The 19,776-nt window shown below is 39.9% G+C and overlaps 1 long non-coding RNA gene across 2 annotated transcripts in view; it reads right to left on the bottom strand.

Annotated features, from left to right (window-relative positions):
* LOC140480350 (uncharacterized) overlaps positions 1–19,776 on the bottom strand; it is a 48,982-nt gene that overhangs the window by 1,677 nt on the left and 27,529 nt on the right. The window contains exon 2 of one of the 2 annotated variants that reach the window (XR_011961276.1): positions 8,139–8,203. The exons of the other annotated variant lie outside the window; for it this stretch is intronic. This is a non-coding gene — a long non-coding RNA (uncharacterized lncRNA). The remainder of the gene's footprint in view (positions 1–8,138; positions 8,204–19,776) is intronic. 2 annotated transcript variants of the gene reach the window in all.

Here is a 19,776-nt window from a genome sequence, read left to right as displayed (position 1 = left end):
TCTTAGCCCCAGTCTCGCTCACTTGGAATTCAATATAAAGGAAAATCAGGCAAGGGTCCATCACGAGATGCTCATCTGTTTTGCGCTCCTCGAGTTTGATCGAGATGATCACTTCAGGGTCTTAATTGCTGGTGAGTCAAGAAAATTCTTTTTTCATTTAATTGCAGAGAAGTGGGGGTGAAATCTCCAGGCCCAACTTGCCAATGACCATCCCTTTTGACCATCTCTCTTGCAACCATCAGGGAGCGGAAAAATTTCACCCACATTTTGTTTGCCTTTTGCTGTTACTACCATCGTAATTCTAATCTTTAACAAGTAATTCTTCTCTTACAGGATAAGACTTTCAATTATTTATTTCCAATGAGGACCATTCCTGCTCTCTTTGACATTTCAATGGAGCCCAGGAACTGTTTACCATTTCCAGTATTTTACCAGGTCCAATCCTTTGCATTTATTTATTTCCAAAGAACCCTGTAGCTGAATATTCATTTGTTTAAATGAATGTACAACCTGTCATCTGTGTTCTACTGACCCACCACAAATACTACACAGGTCGTTCTGCTATAACACGTGATTCGTCAATGCGAATTGGCTGTGATGCATTTGACGAATAGGGGACTTCGCTTTTATAGTGCAAACTTTCAAAACAGGTGTTGCCTGTAACGCGATTACATCACCAACACTTTAAATGTTATTTGTACTGTGTAATTTTTTAATAGCGTGGGGTCACACAAAAGCGTGACTATCACGCTATAGAAGAAATAACTGTATCATCTTTCTTTCTGCTGTCTCTTTTCTTATTTTTCTTTTATTTCCATGACTTTTACATTATCAGATTACTTCAAGTCAGATCCAATTAACTTAAATATACTAGCAATATCACACAAACCTCTCCTTTAAAGTCTTACATACAATGCGCAACTACCATATAAACCCCACATTTAATTAATCAAGATTTAAATATTTGTCTACCTTTCACATTGGATCTGCTTGTAACCCAAACCTATCACACTTAAAAAATCTTACATTCTACTGAGCTGCCAAAGGCTCCATCTTATTCAAATGACTGCTTAGTTCTGTGCCCTCTACAGCACTCCCCACCTCAACACAACTGAAAAAAACTGATTGATGGGTCTCTCTTCCAGTCTCCTCGTGTTGTCTATTAACTCAAATTGCTGTTTCCCTTCTCCTTTCTTCGAAATGGCAAAATCCCCTACTTGACCAACAGTCCTTTTTTCCACTAAACCCTTTGCTCCATTACCTGCAAAACAGAATTCACATCTAGACTAGGTCACGAAAAGGATCAGAGTTGCTTCCATATTTTCAGTGCTTTTATGTTCACAACAACAAGACAGAAAATACTTAAACAAATCAAACCAGTTCCCAGGTACTGCCAGGAATACACTTGTGAAGTAGGTTTTGATTTGATTATTTAAGGAACTTTCCTCAGGTGAAATTCTTAATTCTGAAGCTGCTTTAAATAAAGAAACATTTCTCACCTCAGTGTTGGGGAAGTTCTTTTCCTTTTTAAGTTTTCAGTAGAATAAGACCAACATTCTTAACTTTTCATATTCTGTAAGTGTTCAAATGTGCCTTTTGTAATGTGTCAATGATATTTTAGGAAAACATTTATCAGGTTCAGTTATGACAATGTTTTAGTTGCACTAACTTCTCCAAGTTTTCAAAACCCCATTTTCTTTTCAGTGCTAACAGCTCTATTTCTTCCTGGGATCCTTTTCAGATCGCTCTCAATATCTGCTGGCTACACATAAATCTAGTTGCGTATTTCCTCTTAATGTAGTACAGGCTGGAATTTAATGCTGCACTCCTCAGTCTTTGCAAATGTGCTCAGAAAGTTTAACATGAAACATCTTCTTATATTTTAAAGTCTGATTTTAATCAAAACATGGAAATTGACATAGCACTCTGCCTTGACACATTCACCTTCTGGAGTAGAACAATAAATTCAGCCATCATTTCTAACACAGGAAATCATTCATTATCAGGCGTTGAATATATTCCAAAAATTGATATGAATTCCCAGTGATATTAGAAAGAGACTTTAATTGATACTAAAGTTAAGGATTCTTTGGAATGACATTTGATATCATAATATATATTTCATTATTGGTTTGAAATCTTGATTTCATCACATATTAAAGTTAGGCAAGATTAATGAAATCACATGAAATATTTATATAATTAGTGTCCATCGTGGAATAATATCTTTTATTAAGAGCTCAACTCACATGAACTATAATGCAGAAATGCACAATTAAAGCACAAAAATGGCTAGTCATATGTAGAAAACAAAAACAAAGAAAACAGTTATCCATAAAATGGGTCTACAATTAGAACAGCTCCTTTGATATGTTTTAAATTTAGATCATTGTTTAATTAATGCCACTTAACCTAATGGCCTTTTCAAATTCAAAACATTCCTCTTCCCTTACAGCAATATTGCATATTGGTTTGGAATACAGTTTGTTCATAATGCCGAGCGTTGATGAAGTCCTAAAGGAAGAAAACGTAGGATACTTATTTCCTTTGTTATCTTATCAACCATATTCACCACTGCAGGGGTATTTAGCATCTAGGACCATCGGGTCTGTTCCACCATTCAATAAGATTGCAGCCCATCTGAAAACCCTCAAATCCACTTTCCTGCCTTTTCTCCATAACCCTTGATTCCCTTACTGAATAAGTATCTGTCGAACTCATGTTTAATGATCCAGCCTCGACAGCCCTCTGCATTAAGAATTCCACAGATTCACTGCCCTCTGAGAAAAGAAATCCCTCATCATCTCGATCTTAAATGTGCAAACTCACTATTCTGCGATTACATCCTCTAGTCTTATACTCTCTCGCATGGGCAAACAACCTTTCTGCATCTATCCTGTCAAGTCCCCTAAGGATCTTGAATGTTTCAATAAGGTTGCCTCTCATCCTTCTAAACTCTAAGTACAGGCCCAATATACTCAATGCCTCTTCATAAGACAGTCTCTCCATTTCCAGTATCAGCCTAGTGTACTCTCAATGTACTAGCTCCAGTCCTAGTATATCTTTCCTGAGATAAGGGGCTCAAAACTGTTCACAGTATTCCAGCTATGGTCTGACTAGTATCATTTTTATATTCCATTCCCTTTGAAATAAAAGAAAACATTCCATTTGCCTTCATTATTAACCATTGAACTTAGATGTTGGCTTTTTTGATTCATGTATGTGTATTCCCAAATCCCTCTGTTCTTTAGACTTCTACTCAGTTCGTTTACAACAAAAACTTCAGGAACAGATGTGGAGTTTACAAAGAGTTCTACAAACAATTTCCCTTAACTCTATATCTCAATATCACCCCACACCTCTAAGATCATACATTTGCAAGTCCAGAAATGAGTTGTTTTTCCTAAATTCTTGATGAAATCATGCACTCAGAAGACACTTATTAGAACACTACAAATGTATTGCTCACAATTTCCCAACCATTAATGTTAATGGGTAGAAAATCATGGGCAAAGAATATGTGATTTACTGAAATATATTCTGCTGTCTACAGAGTCCCACCAATGACCAAAGATTTCAGAGAACGTCAACCTCTATTCAGTAAAACCAATGGAAGTGTAATTGAGGGACAAGGGTGGGGTGCAGGCTATTTTGCTCCCACTGTTTTCACCTGCCAATGATACCTTTCCAAATCTCAGGGACAAGTTCATTTAAGGAAGCAGGGCAGATACCCATATCCAGTGAAACAGTAGGGCTACATTGACCAAGGACAGAGCTGATGTTAGAGCAGCACTGACTCTGCTGTTGTAGTAAAGGGAGCCAGAGACTCACATTTTGTTAAAGAGAAAGGTTTGCTTGAATTTGTTCAAATTTCTAAACTGAATTCCTCAGCCGCTCTTTAGCAGGCAGTAATTGATTTTTCTGAGCGCAGGTATATGTTCAGTTCGGCCTTTTGGGAATTCTTCAGGGAAAGCCCCCATGGTAACCTCCAGGGCCACCTCTAGACTGCCTGTTCAGTGTAACTAGGCTGAGCAGGAGTCTCCAAACCCCGAGTGTAATTTGCTGGAAGATGAATAGAAACCTAATTCATTCAGATTCTGTCAGAAATTTTGAGTCTTTCTAGGAATTGGCTTGTAATTGTGCAAAATTGATCATGAAATTTCTTTGCAGCTAGTCTGTTTAATTGGAATTTGCTGTGAATTTATGCATAGAAATATTGGATTTACTTTCTTCTGTTGTGAAGTGTAGAGATGTGTCAGATAATTACTATTATTGGATCTAAGGTCTTGTTCTATCAAGGCTTTTTTTGATGTTTTGTCTTGCATCTCCGAGTCAATTGTATAATTTCCATTGCCTGTGTTCTCGGGGGAAATGCAGCTTCTCTTATTTTTCACATAAAGATTCCGCACTAATAACAAAAAAATTGAAAGACAGAAAGCAGCAGCACAATAGCTGTCTATCCTTTTGAAGATAAACGAGCAATTATTCATGTACTTTTAAACAATGTCCATCATCCCAATGAAGTACTTGACAAGCGAATGAAGCTCTACAATTAGAGCCCAAGAAAAATGTGTAGTTAAGACTTAAAGTGCACAGCATTGAGTGAACTGTCTCGGACTGTCAATCAACTTACCTTTAAGTCCCAAACAGGAGGGAAATTCTTATCACTGCAGGCAGTATAATGTGATGTCTCAGGTAACTATTACCAAGAGGATATGATGTTCAAGTAAACATGAGGAATGTACTGAGAATCTTATTTCACTTATCTGAGAACTATATCTAATAACAGAACAGAACTGCAATTACCAATTAGCAGTGCCTTAGCTCCAGGCTTTAAAATATTTCCTTAATCCTGAACTCAACACAGAAAAGGAGCTTGTTCTTTACTGTGACAGGTCTGCAGACAATCCTTCTGCGATAGATTGATGCACTGACACAAAATCTTTCAACCTTAATGTGGAAAGCAGCCATCTAGCAGTTGGTAGGGACACAGAGTGCTGTCAGATTTATGGCTTATTTCCCACCTTCTTATGTGACCGAGGTTAAAATACATCATACTCTATCCTAATTGTATTTATACAGGATCACGTCAAAACGTTCCAAGGCACTTCACACGGATACTGAATCACTTTAAATAGTAACAATGATTAGATCGGAAAACATGTATCTATTGTATCTTTAGGCAAATATTGATATGGGCAACTTCAGCACTGAGGAGAGGTTTAATTTAGATGGTCTAGCCCAGCAAGTCATACTGGCAGACAGTCTGATGCAATTTTGATTGCCCAATTTCTCTATCATGAATTTCCAGTTGCTAATAAGAGACCTGAAAATGTGACTCCTGGAGAAGGTGAAGAGTAACCCATACGACCATTGATGCTCATGGATAGGATAGATAGACAGTCTTCACCCTGGGGGTCGGGGAGTCCAGAACTAGAGGGCATAGGTTTAGGGTGAGAGGGGAAAGATATAAAAGGGACCCAAGGGGCAACTTTTTCACACAGGGGGTGGTACGGGTATGGAATGAGGAAATACTGGAGGCTGGTACAATTGCAACATTTAAAAGGCATTTGGATGGGTATATGAATAGGAAGGGTTTGGAGGGATATGGGCTGGGTGCTGGAAGGTGGGACTCTATTTGGGTTGGGATATCTGGTTGGCATGGATGGGTTGGACCGAAGGGTCTGTTTCCGTGCTGTACATCTCTGTGACTCTACAACTGTTTTACCAATGCAGTGGAGCTAGCTTGTCAGCATTATGTTAGCTCTTATGGAAACATAACACATGGGAGAAGCTAAAAATTGGTAGAGGTTTTGCTCGATCCATTAAATGCTAATTTCAGGAAGTCCAAAGCAGTCAATTGGCATCTTGAGAAATAGTTGATGCCAGTAGGGGTCAGGAGGATGGCAGCTGGTGTGTGGGACAGGGAGTGGTTCCAACAATCGATTCAATGGGCGAGACTTTTAATTCCAGATTGTTATTGTGTTCAAATTCCACCATGTACTGTTGGTCTCCAGGGTATCACCCAAGTATCTGGATTAACAGTGCAGTGATAATATCACTAGGCCACCACCTCACCTAAGTGCATAATGCCTGGTACAAAGAAATGGATCATGTGTTGTATGAGCTCTGCCCATTTCTACCTGAACACTTTACCTACAATCCTACAACTAGTGTGAGGTTCCAATTTTCACATCTAAGCAATCTTCTGTCTCTATCACTGCTCAGTGAAATTGCATGAGGTGGACCTTAGAGAGGACGCTCTCTGCTTTCACAACTTTTAACCACTGCCCACCCATTTTTATTTCACAAGTGCCACAAAGACATTGAAGCAAGGAGACATCACTTCTCAGCCCTACCTCATTCCCAGGAGAAACATGTATAAATAACAGGAAGTTGTATATAGTAGCATTGACATAATGTGATACTTGAGCCTCACAAAGAGGTGTTAGGGCAAGTGACAAATAGCTTAGTTGAAAAGTTAGTTTAAAGGAGCAGCTTAAAAGAGGTGAAAAGGGTCGATAGGTTCATTAGGCTACCGCAGAGATCAGAACCGAGACAGCTGAAGGCAAAGCCGTCAATGGTGGAGTGAAGGAAACTGGGGATGCTCAAAGGGCAAGACTTAATGGATTACACAATTCCAGGATGGTTATAAAGCTAACGGAAATGAAATTGGGGCAAGCCATTGAGGGATTCAAATCCCAAGGTGAGAACTTTCATCGAGTGGCATTGCATACCAAGAGCCAATCTAAGTGAGCAAGACAGTTACAATGGTGAATGGGGCTAATGACAGGATTACGATATGAGTGGCAGCATTTTCAGAGAATCCCTACAGTGTGAAAGCAGGCCATTGAGTCCACACTCTCCTTCTGAAGAGCATTCCACCCAGACCCAACACCCCCCACCCTATCTCTGTAACCCAGCATTTCCCAGGGCTAATCCAGCTGACCTGCACGTCATTGGACCGTGAGAGGAAACTGGAGGAAACCACGCAGTGATGGGGAGAATGTGCAAACTGCACACAGTCACCCAAGGGTGGACTTGAACCTGCGTCCTTGATGCAGTGAGGTAGCAGTGCTGACCACTGAGCCACTGTGCCGCCCCTAAACTTGGAATGAGTTCAGTTTGCCGGAGGCTGGAAGACAGGCACACTCTAATTAACAATGCAATAGTGAAGGTATGACTTTCTGGTATTCATTACCTATCAGCAAAAGGAATGATGACAAAGTCTTCTTAACCCTAAGAACTGAGAATATTGATATCACTCTTGTTGCCTTCCTAGCTGATGCCATATTTGCATACTAAATACAAATGCGAGTTGTTCAAAAACAGTAATCTAAGAACTGCTGAGGAAACAATTTGCAACAATTCTATAGAAGCTAAATCTATTCAGTGGAACACTGCAAATTAATACTTTAGAGTTCATTTTTTTATAATCATCTCACAGCATCCAAAATGATTCAAAAATCAACTTGTAGATGCCCTTTGATATGTGTTTTATAAAACAAATGCCTTCGAAACTATGAAGGAAAATCGATATTTAAAATATGAACCTCACAGTAAGTCTGTTTCTAGTTGCAGAAAGGATAGGCTACATCAAAGCATTCAGGTACATGTTATGTTACCATTGTGAAAACATCTGTGTTAAAGTGTCAAATGCACCTTGAATCTATTGCACTGAAGTTCAGAGTTCCAAGGTCAATTATCATGACCAATGTTTGTAAGCCTCGATAATATTAATTGCCTCAATAGCACTGAAAATGTTTTACACAAAAATAGTCAAAATGAACTAAAGATTCATTATGTATCCCAGTTTTTCTCTCATCATATAGTGCAATGCATGGTATGATAAATGTGCATCATTAAAGAAAATAATTTGGATTTTTCCAGTAGAGTTTCTAACAACTCAATGGTTGGCACAAGATGTTTACAGGAAAGATTTCCACTAGTTGTTAAATAGAATGAAATCATTAACAGCTCCCCTCTATTCACATTTATGATTTCATAGCAAACAGCACGCAGAGGAAACTTTACCCATTAAAGTAATTTGGTGTAACACATTGCTCATTTCATTCCAAATTAGCAACAATAGGATGACTATATTCAGCAGTTAGTTTGTCTCTGTGAGTCATGCTTACCAGAGCTACGTAACTAATCATGGGACATGCTTTTCTATCTCCATTCTTTTGATCTTGTTGTCAATCTGCTTAAAATAAATAGGTTAACATCGGCATTAAATATTACCAAAGCACCCATATGTTTCTACTCGATAGCTTAGCACAATGAAATATTTTCTCTTTGATTCACCAGAATTGGAACACAAGGGACTGCAGTGATTCTTGTATTTTTGTACTTTTTCTTTGAACTTACTATTCCTACAGCTGGAAAGTGCTTTGGATGACACCCTTAGGTTGTAAAAGTCACCAAATAAATGCAAGGTCTTTCCTTCAATTAACACAAAAATAAAAATGAGCATACATGCCCTTGGTATTAGTTTAATATCTTCCTTTGACTTTTTCTCTTCAGGTTGTTTATATTAAATAACATATCATTTTATTTGTAACACAAAGTTTTGCTATTCAAATCATTTGCTACTCAGTCTTAAAAATAAAATGTCATTTGTTTTAAAAAAACCGAAAGAACTGCAGATGCTGGAAATCTCAAACAAAAGCAAAAGTTACTGGAAAATCACAGCGGGTCTGGCAGTGTCTGTGAGAGAAATCAGCAATGACATTTTGGATCCAGCGATCTTTCCTCAGAACTGTTGGTAGCGAGGAAAAGGATTGTTTTTTTGTACAGAAGATGGGCTAGGGGACGAGGAGGAGATGGAGCCCAAAGAGAGAGAAGCACGGTTGCACAGAAAAAGGAGTTGTTAAAGTTCAGTCTGAGAGAAGGAATAATTGCTAATGGTGCCTGACCATTGAGTATGGTATGTACGTGTTAGGTGTCCATGTGATGCCAAGGCCTGTTGTGTGGGGGTTGTGGGAAAGCATGGAGAAATTTGCTCAAGCTCTAAAATTGTTGAACTCAGTATTAAGTCCAGATGGCTGCAGGGTTCCCAAGGAGAAAATCAGGAAAACAGTGCTTAATTTCTGTTTTTGTAGCTCTTGTTTATTTGTTCTCAAGATGTACAGGTCATTCTGCTATAATGCTTCATTCGTTAATGCAAATTCACTATCACACAATTGATGAATTGGGGACACTGGTGCTAAAGTATGAACTTTTAAAGTGTGTATTGCTTATAATGTGATTCTGGCCCCAGCAGTTTAAAAGGTGCTGCTGTTACTCAATCGTCTTATAATGCAGGATTGTATGAGAACGGAACTATCGTGTTATAGCAGAACTGACTGTCGGTGAATCTTTAACAGCCTCAAATTTCTTCAGTGCTTTACCCTTCCTTACATGAACCTATTGATGGTGGAGACATTTTATTAAGTCAAGATATCAGACAGTTGTAGCAGAGTAACAAACTTCTACCTTACTGCAACTGTACAAGGTGCTGGTAAGACCATATCTGACGTTCTCTGACATTTGGTCCCTTTATTTAAGGAAAGATATCATTTCATCAGAGGCAGTTCAAAAAAGGTTCATGAGGATGATCCCTGGTGTGGAAGGATTACCTTCTGAGGAAAGACTAAACAGCTAGGGACTCTACTCGCTGGAGTTTAGAAGAATGAGTGGTGGTCTCATTGAAATATTTAGAATTTTTAAGGGGCTTGAAGGGCAAATGCTGAGAGAATGTTTCCCCTCATGGAAAAGTCTAGGACCAGAGGGCATAGTCTCAGAATAAAAGGGTACTAAACTAAGACAGAGATGAGGGGGAATTCCGTCTTTTAGAGGTTTGTGATTCTTTGGAACTCTTTGTCATTGGGAGCTGAAGGAGCAGAATTCTTGTGCATATTTAAGGTTGAAATAGATAGATTCATCATCAGAAAGGAAATCAAGGGCTACAGGGAAAGGGCAGGAAAGTGAACATGAGGAATGTCAGATCAGCCATGATCCTATTGAATAGCAGAACAGGGGTGAGGGGCTGAATGGCCTACACCTGTTCCTCGTTCTTATGGTCTTATTATGGTCTTATGATCCATCCTGCTCTTTTTGCCATCTTGTTAATGTGACTGCCATAAATTAAGCTGCTGGTCAATGGTAACCCCAAGAATGTTGATTGTGGAAGCCAGTCCGAGCAATGTTAGTGCTTTTGATGATTAGGGGAAAGGGTGAAGGATTATAAGCTGGCTGCAGTCTTGGAAATAGGATGCTGAGTTATTTGTTGGCAGCTATCATACACATTCTATGGCTTGAGGGTTAGTGGCATATATAAATGATCGGCAATCTTGCATTTTATTGGGTGATATTCCTCTCAGAAGAAGACATTGAACCAATGAAAGTGAAGAAAACACAACAGATGAACACAACATGACAGAGAGATATTACAGATATATTCTTTGCATTGTGTGTATGTATGAATTTAATATTTTCTCTGTAACTTGACCATGAATAAAACGCAAATTTAAAAATCGGTGGAAAGGAAGGTGGCTTAATGTATTGTAATTTCATAATTAAATCATAATTGTATTCCGATCAGAAATAAATGGAGCTTCTCAAATTAACATCTTAATTGGAAGTTAAATACATAAAAATAATTATTAGTGCAGAATGCGTTAAATAATTAGCTTGAGCACTGTCACTGGACTAATGCTTTAAAACAGCCCTATTCCATATCTGGCACTGGTATCTGATAACTGTGCTCAGTCTGTAACTCAATCAGCAATGTTATTACAAACACCAGTGCCAGTTACTATAGCTTTTCACATTTGTCCTTGAAATTGACAGAAAGCTGCAGTAATGATATTCACCAAGGCTACTTAGTGAAGAGTGAAAGCTGGTGGTATCCCATTAAATGGTACAAAGTACCAGTGTAAGACAACTGGAATTACACCAATGACAAGCATGAAAAATGGTAAATGCTCTAACAACATTTCTTTTCTGTTTTCTCCTCACACCTTAAAAGCTTGTGGAAAACTAACATTTTTTTCTGGATTTTATCCTCAACAAATGAAATTTACTTTCCAGAATATATACTGACAGATCAGATCTAGCTGTGATAGTCTCCGTTTCATTGTACCTTTGACTTAGTTGTACAGAGCAAAATTAGCGCTGGTTTCAGCTTACGTGGGTCTGTGAGATAAATCTCACTTGAGTTGAAATGCTGTTGTTAGTGACGTGAATTTTCCCAAATTCAGTTAAAGCATTGTGTCTAGTGAGATTCATGGTGCCCAGCCCACCATATAATCTTCTGCTCTGCACCTGTTCAATTCTGTAACCAGGGCTTTGGGTGCCTTTCTCTGGGAATTGTGTGATTGAAGAGGTGGAAGTGCTCATTGACGTCAGAATCTTACAGCATACATACCTCTGGTATCACCTTTAAACCAAGATGCACACCACTGTAGAGTCTGCCAGGCAGGAGTGTTTGGACCACCACACTCAGGACATGGCTCTGAGGAAGCTGCCCCCTTCAAAGAAAGACAGCTGAAAGTCTTGTTGGATAGGGTGTGCTGGAGAGAAGGTCAGGTCTTTGTCCAACTAACTGCCGCAGGCTGTCATGTCATCAGACTAAGTCAGCCTGGACACAGATTGCAGCTTGTAACACAGTGCGGAAAGTATTGAGCATGTGCTAAGAAAGCAATGTGAAACATTAGCAACCTCCAAGGGACGGCACGGTGGCTCAGTGGTTAGCACTGCTACCTCACAGCACCAGGGTCCCAGATTCGATTCAAGCCTCGGGCGACTCTGTGGAGTTTGCACATTCTCCCCATGTCTGTCTGGATTTCCTCTGGGTGCTCTGGTTTCTTCCCACAGTCCAAAGCTGTGCAGGTCAGGTGAGTTGGCCATGCTAAATTGCCCATAGTCTTAGGTGCATTCGTTAGAGGGAAATGGGTCTGGGTGGGTTAATCTTCATAGGGTCGGTGTGGACTTGTTGGGCCGAAGGGCCTGTTTCCACACTGTAGGGAAATCTAATCTAATCTAAGTGCAAAGTGAGTGACCTCTTATAATGCAGTTGAAGAGCGATAAGATGCATCCTGGGCAGGCACATGAGATGCATATGTGTTTCTGCCTGAGTAGAAGGATCCAAGCTCTGAAATGAAGTCATAGAGGGTTAAAGCTGGTCTGAGAACAGCCAGAATGATGAGTTGAGACTGGCAGTTTACTGATGCTGACTTTCATTGACAGATTGTTGAGGAGAATGGTGGCCATAGGACATGCAGTGACATTGCCGTGAAGACAGTCAGAACAAGTCTTTGGTGAGCTTCAGCTGCCAGGTTCCACATTGATTTAGGTGTAGGGAACTGTCGGGTCTGGGTGAGATGCTCTTCGGAGGGTTGGTGTAAACTCGATGGGCTGAACGGCCTCTTTCCGCACTGTAGGGATTCTACGATTCTAAAAATTTGTACTGTCGAGCTTTTTTGGTGGAAAAGAAGAGAATTAAAAGTGGCAAGTAAATAAGGTTAATTGGGGCAGAGGTGAGTTGCATATGCATAGAAATACGACATAAAAGCAGCGTGTGCTAAACGAGTTTTCATTATAAACTTCAATGAAAATGAAAGCAGCATCAAGTACCATCAGAAGCGAAGGAAGCTCCAGAAACCAGTGTGAGGCCAGGAAAGTAATACAAGTGACCTATAACTGACACCAGTGTGCATATCCCTAGCACATAACTGAGCTCAGTGTCTGTAATAGCATTGCTGACTGATTTATTCTGACTTCTACAAGAAGTGCTATCAAGCATCACTGTCAGACAGTCGCAATTGGACTTAAGTGGTTGACACTAAGAATAGCTCAGCACTGAGCTTCAAGATCAGCACAGTTGAAAACTGGAATGTAAAGACAGGGGAAATCGTTTTCGTCTTGAGGGGTAAAGCATTTGATTCCTGTTTTATAATCTTCCAGAAATCCAGGCACTAATATCAAGCAATTTAGCATCCAGCATTATTTGTATAGCAATCACAATTCCAAATGCAGGCTCCACTAGCTTTACAGTGATAGGAAATAGGCAGGCAGAAGTCAACTTTAAAGTTATAAGGAAAATTAAAGTTAAATATTGGAAGGAGGAGGCCAAAAAATGTAAAAACATTATGGAGGTTATTAGAAACACCTCACTCCATCTGTGATGTTTACTTCAGCTGTGAAGGTATGGGAATCATAACTGTTAAACCAAGGTGAAGAGAGGCAGAGTTATGAGGTACAAGAGTGAACTCTGTAGATAACTGAGAGATCGAGCCACAACAAAAACGGAAATTGCTGGAAAAGCTCAGCGGGTCTGGCAACATCTGTGGAGAGAAAACAAGAGTTTATGTTTCGGGTCAAGTGGGACCAGAGTGATTAATCCAATTAATGGAAGCTAATATCAACCAAATGCTGAATCAGATGTCCTGAGCAGGGTATTCCTCTATTTTATTGTACTGCATCTTGCCATAGACAGCCCTGCAGGATGACTATAAGAAAGTGTGTTTAAGTTTCAACCCATCGTTGACCATTACTATACCTTTCATGTACAACTTCTATCCCCATATGATAGCTCCAGGTATCCATGCAATGGATCACAAAGCTAGGCACATATCTATCTACCAACACAGCTGCTGAGAAACCAGTTTCATTCATGGATGGTGTTTTAAGCCCTAGATAAATAATTGTTGAAATTTTAACCAGGAAAGCCAAACCGGCAATTGCAGGATCTGTCAAAACCATATAAAGCATGATACGCGGTGATGGAGGTTTCGGAATAAACTCTCACTACAATACTTAGACAGACATTTACAATGCATTGCGAAGGCATCGTTGGAGAGAGACATTAATAACTATAAGTTTTCCTATCTCTTTCTGCAAATGTTGGGGTGTGGATGTGGGCAAGAGTCTCAATGCACCACCTGAGCAGCTTTGCGTGCTTGGTATCTATTGGCCAGTTCTGGGGAGTAGAATACAGAATAAACTGCTCTGTGGTGGGATAAAATTGCATGTAAGGTCTGATAGGACCAAAATAAAATGACAAGAGAGGTCTTTAAGAGGCAGAAAGTGGCTGAGTTTAAGGTGCTTGCCTCACTGACTGTAGCACCCCTACCCCAGTAAATCTCAGGAGAATGGCAGCCAGAACCATAGTGGGTGGGGCCAATTGAGAATACTGCAGAGGTGGAGGGTACATGTCTGCTTCATCTGGCTTCACTGCAAAGAAATTTAAAGAAAAGCTTACCTTGTAATGGTGGGTCATGATTCAGATGATTGCTGAATGGCTTCTAAAGTACGAAGCCAGTTAGTGTTTTTGAAAGAAAATGAGTTTAATTTAGAAAAATGTGATGTGTTGCATTTTGGGAAAGTAACTCTTAGCAGGACTTATACACTTAATGGTAAGGTCCTAGGGAGTGTTACTGAACAAAGAGACCTTGGAGTGCAGGTTCATAGCTCCTTGAAAGTGGAGTCACAGGTAGATAGGATAGTGAAGAAGGCGTTTGGTATGCTTTCCTTTATTGGTCAGAGTATTGAGTACAGGAGTTGGGAGGTCATGTTACGGCTGTACAGGACATTGGTTAGGCCACTGTTGGAATATTGCATGCAATTCTGGTCTCCTTCCTATCAGAAAGATGTTGTGAAACTTGAAAGGTTTCAGAAAAGATTTACAAGGATGTTGCCAGGGTTGGAGGATTTGAGCTACAGGGAGAAGTTGAATAGGCTGGGGCTGTTTTCCCTGGAGCGTCGGAGGCTGAGGGATGACCTTATAGAGGTTTATAAAATCATGAGGGGCATGGACAGGATAAATAGGCAAAGTCTTTTCCCTGGGATGGGGGTGTCCGGAGCTAGAAGGTATAGGTTAAGGGTGAGAGGGGAAAGATATAAAAGAGACCTATGGGGCAACGTTTTCATGCAGAGGGTGGTACGCGTATGGAATGAGCTGCCAGAGGAAGTGGTGGAAGCTGGTGCAATTGCAACATTTAAAAGACATTTGGAGGTATATGAATAGGAAGGGTTTGGAGGGATATGGACCGGGTGCTGGCAGGTGAGACTAGATTGGGTTGGGATATCTGGGCAGCATGGATGGGTTGGACCGAAGGGTCTGTTTCTGTGCTGTACAACTCTATGACTCTATGACTCTCGGGTCAGACATCGTTTAGACTTGCTTGTGATTCAGGGTGCTTGTCCCTGAAACTGGGTTGATTACACCTAAACGTGTAGCAAGATCAGATTGACACCAATTCTAGCCCATTCACTTCTGGTTTCTCTTGTATTAACTAATGCATCTCTATTCAACCATTATACCAGTCCACTCCATACACACTCTGATGTTTAAATAAAAGTTCTCCTTCTCAGCACCAGTCCTGCCCGCTGTTGTTAGTTTTACACTTTCTAGCTCAATGCCTGGGTCCTCTCTGACTTTAAAATGAGTGGCAGGAACTTGGAGTGAAATTAGGAGTGAGATCTGCCATAAACCTATCACAGCATTCAGTGGAGTGCAACGACTGCTGACAGCAACAGCTACGAGGAATGCGAGAACATAAGCACCTTGCTGGCCCATCTCCAATTTTAAATCAGCAACAGAAACCTCGGTTGAAATCAAAGGTTTTAGGACAGAATTGCAAGTTAATTATTGCAGCATTAGTAGGAAGACTCTCCTATCAGTTGTTGACTGCTGTGATTTTTAATGATAATTCTACCCTAACCCCTGACTCCAGCTTAACTCCCCCTGCTAAATTAAAGCAGAGGGCAACAAATTGAATACATATTAGCCACATTAAGACAGTTCTCTATATTTGGTCCCGATTAATTCAGGCTTCCATTTTTGTTATCAGAACATACCACACCCGCTATTATCATTTGCTGTCAGCCTACTGTACTCTATTTGATTTTCTATGTAATAATCCATGTAACATATACCACAAAAATAGTTTTGAGTCAGATATCTGAAAGTTTATTAACAATAAACTATGTAAACTAATATGACATCTGACACATACATATACAATCTGTGTGCTCATCTTATTTAGTTTACAGTTACCTTCCATACAGACTGACTGGCTAGCTAGCTAACTGTTTCCTAACACACCAAGTGCCAACTAATGCAATGTGGAGAGAAAAAGGTGGATATCTCAGAGATAGCAAACTTTGTTTTATGCCTGCACCTTATGAACCCGCACTCTTGATAAACAGGCAAAAATTATATACTTCAAAGTTTATTGTATCATTCTGTCCAATTATTATTGTTTTTCAAAATTTATTTACTTCAATGTAAACATTGTTTGTTACTCAATTGAACAGCCACACAAAATATCAACAATTAATTCAATTTTGAGTCAATTTCTTCTCAAATACCACCATCTACCGTGGCCTCTGAGTAATCAGTTGAGGGTGTGAGTGAGAAGGCTTTCTGCTGTTAAGTTTTATTTAAGGCAAAGTTACATTAACATTTAAGTGGTTTATCCTGATAATAAAGTATATGGGTGATGGGTATACCCCATGCAATATGTTTTTATTACTTAAGGTGTGTTTTTCCATTGATAATGTGGACCCCTTGGTTATCTGGAATATTTGATCAATTGGCATACTCCTGGTCCCATAGGTGCTGGTTAATAAAAAGTTTGCCGTACTACAATGTCTCATGCCATGCTGGCATCCAATTCTTAAAGGTATTCTGAGATCTGTGCAATAGTACAATATTCCCGTACTTTCCCTTTGAAGAATAGGAAAGCTATTGTGATTGATATATACAAGGTTGCCATCGGTGCATTTTCTCTACAAATTTGTGTGTCATTTTGATTGAGATGTGATATGGCCATATCTAGTCTTTTTACAATTATGGCTATGTAGCTTCATTTACAATGTGCTATCTGACATCGTGGGATGGACATGTATCATGTGTTACGGACGTCTGAATGTTATGGAGCGTGATACTTTCAGAGTCTTCATTTATTTTGAGGGATGATTAGTCATATGCAACTCAAAGGCATGTCGGCTTCATTATAGGACTTGACCATTTTTTTGTGACAACATTTTGTGACCTGGTCTGTGCACTATATCATATTATCTTTCTGACAATCTATCTATTTCTATTAAGGCCTTGAACTCTGATGCTTTGTCTTGGTTCAAGTTGGGATCATTGTTTGTTTGCTCAGCAATCATACACTGGTACCATTTTCTTCTTTCTTTCCAACAATATATCATGTACGAGTGTTAGATTGTTAGAGTGTGAGAAGGTATAACTGTGTGGATCTGTTTTCCAAACATGAGAGGTGCTGGTGAGAGCAAACCATTGCCTTGAGGTATAACTCATAGTCTTAATGTGAATATCTCAAAAGCTTTGCAAGTAGTGTTGTATTTACTGATCATGGACTGCACAGTATGTATAGTGTGTTCTGTGGCAGTAGTAGATTGGTGACAATGAGGAGAGGAGGTAATGTGTGGAATACCCCTTTCTGCATGTCTTGGAAGGGAGCAGTACTGTACTGTCAAACACAAATATACTGAATATGGTAGTATCTGTGTCAACAGCCGTTGTATTAGTGGCATCTTTGACTTGTCTCACAAAAAGAGATTTTGTGGAATGGTCACCAGAGTGTACTTGTATCCATGGCCATGGAAAATATTGATTGCAATTTGCACCATGGCTCAGAAAGCATTTCACATGAAGTGAGAGGTTCTTTTGATTATTGAGGTTGTTGGAGCAGACCTGACTTAATCAGTTGGTTGACATTCTTATTGAAGCTGTATTGTTTCTCATCCCTGTGTGACCTATGTATACAAAGTTAAAAATCACACAACACCAGGTTCTAGACCAACAGGTTTATTTGGAAGTACTAGCTTTTGGAGCACAGCTCCTTCATCTGGTGGTTGTGGAGTATAAGATCGTAAGTCACAGACCTATGTGTAGTTTGCCTAAGCTATCATAAGGACTTTAGGATTTGATGATGATATGTTGATCTGTGCATGATGGTAGACCAGTAATAGAAGGTCCAATTGTATCACCAGTGTAAAAGGTTTTCAGATATGCATCCTGGAGATCCATATTGACATTTAAGACAGGTGGTTGTAATGCATGATAACAGACCGGTTGTAAGCAGTTACCTTATCATGTGTGGACTGCATTATATTGTTCCAGTTCCAGAGGACATCTTGTGGAAGACATGTAAAGTGATATTTTTGCTTACATCAGTATCAGTCTTTGCATATAGTGCATGCTGTTCTTTCCTTTTAATATATGTCACTTGAATGGAGGTGAAGGCTTCAGTTTTATAACAGCATCTATAAGGTGTGTCAAACTGACTATGTGCAGTGTAGCATTGCAGCTACCTCTTGGTCTTCACAAACTTGGATGAAAGTTTGGAAAATTCTTTGGCATTGTTCTAAGGTTGACCGTACATATTACTGCACTTTGTGTGACTCCAAACATTTTGACACTTCTAGCAGGCTTTACCCCACTGCCCTCTCTGAGAACATAATCTTCCATGTGTCACAAAATGCTGCATTCTTTTGGTGGATGAGACAATTCCATCTTATACAAGACTTGCATGTTTTGCTGCTCATGTTTATAGCTAGAATAGTAGTTATAGAGTCATAGAGTCATAGAAATGTACAGCATGGAAACAGACCCTTCGGTCCAACCGTCCATGCTGACCAGATATCCCAACCCAATCTAGTCCCACCGGCCAGCACCCGGCCCATATCCCTCCAAACCCTTCCTATTCATATACCCATCCAAATGCCTCTTAAATGTTGCAATTGTACCAGCCTCCACCATTTCCTCTGGCAGCTCATTCCATATACATACCACCCTCTGCATGAAAAAGTTGCCTCTTAGGTCTCTTTTATATCTTTCCCCTCTCACCCTAAACCTATGCCCTCTAGTTCTGGACTCCCTGATCCCAGGGAAAATACTTTGTCTATTTACCCTCTCCATGCCCCTCATAATTTTGTAAACCTCTATAAGGTCACCCTTCAGCCTCCGACACTGCAGGGAAAACAGCCCCAGCCTGTTCAGCCTCCTCCTGTAGCTCAGAGTCTCCAACCCTGGTAACATCCTTGTAAATCTTTTCTTAGCCCTTTCAAGTTTCACAACATATTTCCAATAGGAAGGAGACCAGAACTGCACTCAATATTCCAACAGTGGCCGAACCAATGTCCTGTACAGCCGCAACATGACCTCCCAATTCCTGTACTCAATACTCTGACCAATAAAGGAAAGCATACCAAACGCCTTCTTCACTATGCTATCTACCTGCAACTCCACTTTCAAGGAGCTATGAACCTGCACTCCAAGGTCTCTTTGTTCAACAACACTCCCTAGGACCTTACCATTAAGTGTATAAGTCCTGCTAAGACTTGTTTTCCCAAAATGCAGCACCTCACATTTATCTGAATTAAACTCTATCTGCCACATCTCAGCCCATTGGCCCATCTGGTCCAGATCCTATTGTAATCTGAGGTAACCCTTTTCGCTGTGCACTACACCTCCAATTTTGGTGTCATCTGCAAACTTACTCTTATGCTCGCATCCAACGACAGTAGTTGTGGAATCAGGTGCTCACAGATGCCGTTCTCCTGTGGCAATTGCTTTGAACTTGCATTCTACTTTGAGCTGTATGTCAACATTTCTCCAGAATGACTTTACAGCAAGATTTGATAGGTGTAGAGTCAATAACTAGTACCATCTGGCTTTCAGCGAAGTTAGCTTCAGTGAACCCACATGCCATACATTTGCTTTGCCATTTGCTTACAAATTAGTCAAAATGTCCACAT

This window comes from Chiloscyllium punctatum, chromosome 8, assembly GCF_047496795.1.
Source record: "Chiloscyllium punctatum isolate Juve2018m chromosome 8, sChiPun1.3, whole genome shotgun sequence".
In the NCBI taxonomy this organism is placed as follows: domain Eukaryota; kingdom Metazoa; phylum Chordata; class Chondrichthyes; order Orectolobiformes; family Hemiscylliidae; genus Chiloscyllium; species Chiloscyllium punctatum.
The sequence above is the reverse complement of the archived record's forward strand: the minus strand, read 5'-3'. Positions and strand labels throughout refer to the sequence as shown.